At 36.7% G+C, this 2,876-nt stretch overlaps 1 pseudogene; it reads left to right on the top strand.

The window, feature by feature from the left end:
• The first annotated feature begins 855 nt into the window (after positions 1 to 855).
• Positions 856 to 977, top strand: LOC128777558 (U4 spliceosomal RNA; annotated as a pseudogene).
• The last annotated feature ends 1,899 nt before the right edge of the window (positions 978 to 2,876 follow it).

Below are 2,876 nucleotides of genomic sequence, written 5' to 3'. Positions count from 1 at the left end.
TAGGCTGTTTGGATTGCTGTAGAATTGTATTATTTTGAAATCAGGAAGTGTGATACCTCCAGCTTTGTTCTTCTTGTTTAAGGTCACTTTGACTACTCGGGGTTTTGCTAAGGATTACACTGAATCTTTTCATTACTTTGAGTAGTATGGCCATGCTAACAATATTAATCCTGCCAATCCATGAACACAGGATGTTTTTCCGTTCACCTGTGTCTTCTCTGGTTTCCTTCGTCAATGTTTTATAATCTTTACAGTGCAAGCCTTACATCTCTTTGGTTAAGTTTGTTCCGAAGTATTTCATTATTTTGTCGCTGTTTTGAATGGGATTGCTTTCTCAATTCCATTTTTTGGATAGTTCATTGTCTGTTTAAGGAAACATAATTGACTTATGTCTTGACTTCGTATCCTGCAATGTTACTGAATTTATTAGTTCTAACAGATTTTTGTTGAGTCTTTAGGGTTTTCCACATATATGATCATACTTTCTGCAACCAGATAATTTTGCTTCCTTTCTGATTTGAATGCATTTTATTTCGTTTTCTTGTTTAAGTGCTCTGGCTCGGCCTGCCAGCAATATTTTGCAAAGAAGTGGTGGGGTGAGTATCCATGCCTGTATCAGACCTTAGAGTCGAAGCCTACACTTTGTCCCCATTGATTATAAAGTAAGTTGTGGGCTTTTCATAGATTGCCTTTATTGTACTGAGATAAGATCCCTCTATACCTACTTTGTGGAGCCGTTATTGATTTTTAAAAGCATATATTTTGTTGATTCCCAGTAAACGTTAACAAACTATGTATTAGATGGAAAGCATACAAAATTGCCAAAAGGAGACCTTGTTAAAAACCAAAAATGGCAGCTTTGCGCAGTGGCAGTATCGTAGCCAATGAGGTTTATCCGAGGCGCGATTATTGCTAATTGAAAAACCAAAAATGGCAATTTCATACAGTTCAAGGTAATACTTTTGTATATCAATAGGTCTATCAAATCACTCCCTAACCCTCCCCCACCAAATGCCAACAAATCAATACAAATCCTCAGTTAATTAACAACTTGCTTCCCCTAATCTTAAAATAAGGTATTTCTGATCCTATAGTGGTAAGAACCCCAAACCACAAAAATTCCTGCTGGGATTCAAGTTGGATAGCATCTATTTATATATTTAATTCAAGGATAATGGACATGCTTATATAATTCGTATTTTTATCCACTTACATAACTTATCTCTCCATTTATTTAACATTTCTTTTAACATAATTGTACAACCTCTATAAAGATCTTGCACTTTACTTGTTAAATTTATTCTTTAGTATTTTCTTTCTTGGATGTTTTAGTAAAGGCTGTCATTTAAAACATTATATTTTCAAAATACTTGCTGCTGGATTATATAAATGCAATCAATTTGGGGGTTGCCATTTTATCTTGATAAATTTTGCCAAGATCTAGAGTAATTCTATTTATTTGTCTCTAGAGTCACGGGCCTTTTCAGATGAAAAACTATAACATTTGGGATGATGACAGTATAGATTTTACCTTTCTATCCTTGAATAATTTATTCCTTTATTTCTTTACTCAGTTTTAAGTAACCCAAGTGTTTATTTCTGTGGAGTCTCCTCTATTATATTTATTACCTATTTCTGTGTAATTAACTTCGGCCACCAAGTTAATGAGAAGTAATTAATTAAACACTGGGTACTCTTAGACTGCTCATATTTAGATATATGTGTATGCATAGAAAGACAGATATTAGAGAAATGACCAATTCTGAAACTGAGGCAAGAAAAATAGAATATGAGCCTGAGATATCTCTTTACTCCAACTGGTCAATTCAATTCACTGGAGAGTTACCAGCTCCTACGACTGATCACTTTGCATTTGCTAGAAGCTATACTAAGTTCCTTATGTGTATTATCTCATTTATTCTGCATCACAATTTATTCTCTATCACAATGACATATGTATCTTTAATTCCAACTTATAGGATATAAAACCGCAGCTCACATAAAGTAAATTAACAATAAAGTAATTTATTTACTTTATTTATGAGAGATCACATGGCTAATAAACCAAAGAGCCCAGGATTCAAACCCAGGCCCACGCTCTAGGGAACAGAATATTCAGAAGCTATTGTTGTTTTCTCTTGGACGTAGTTTTTATTCACAAGGCCTTTGCGGTACTCTTACTCTTTCACATTCCCCTCATTCTTTGGAAATGGTAGCCTTTTTCCGCCCCAATAAGAGACAACTAACTGTACATGGTCTACTAAACGTGAAAAGATGACAATGGACACAAAACCTTCTCGGCTTTCTCAAATTTTCTCATGCCGTGCCCTCCATGGCAAACAGCCTTGTCCCCCCGTCAAAGCCCAGCTCTGCCATTCACCCCCTCTTCATGAATGGCAAGCAGACTTGATGTTTCTCCCCGCAGACCTCCCGAAGAACTTTGTTCACACTCGTATTCTGAAATGGCGTGCCTCTGTGAATGGTATCCAAAATGGACTCTGCCCATTTTTCCAAATAAACAATCAGATGCTTCATGGAAATGTGTTGTCCCCTGCAGACTAGAGCAGGAAGCTCTCTTTAAGCCGTGAGTCCCGCAAGACAGTTGAGGTTAACTCTGCTCTCCTGAGAAGAGGCCATCAATGCTTCCCAAGTGGTTCTAAGCGGAGTTTCTCGTGTATTTCCCAGATGCCTGTTTTTCTCTGTTGTCTTCTCTATCACCATCTGAACGCCATCTGAATGTCTTTTTGTTGTTGCTGTAAATTCTCAGTCTTTCTGAAATACCCAGTTATTCGCATACCTAACACCCTACTTGAAATACCCTACTCGCCTCCCCTGAACATCTTGGATAAATTCTATTGAATAATATCGGTCCAGTT

This window comes from Panthera pardus, unplaced genomic scaffold (genome assembly GCF_024362965.1).
Source record: "Panthera pardus isolate Hobbes unplaced genomic scaffold, ASM2436296v1 HiC_scaffold_16, whole genome shotgun sequence".
In the NCBI taxonomy this organism is placed as follows: Eukaryota; Metazoa; Chordata; class Mammalia; order Carnivora; family Felidae; genus Panthera; species Panthera pardus.
Note: the sequence above shows the minus strand (reverse complement) of the source record. Positions and strands in the feature narration are given on the sequence as shown.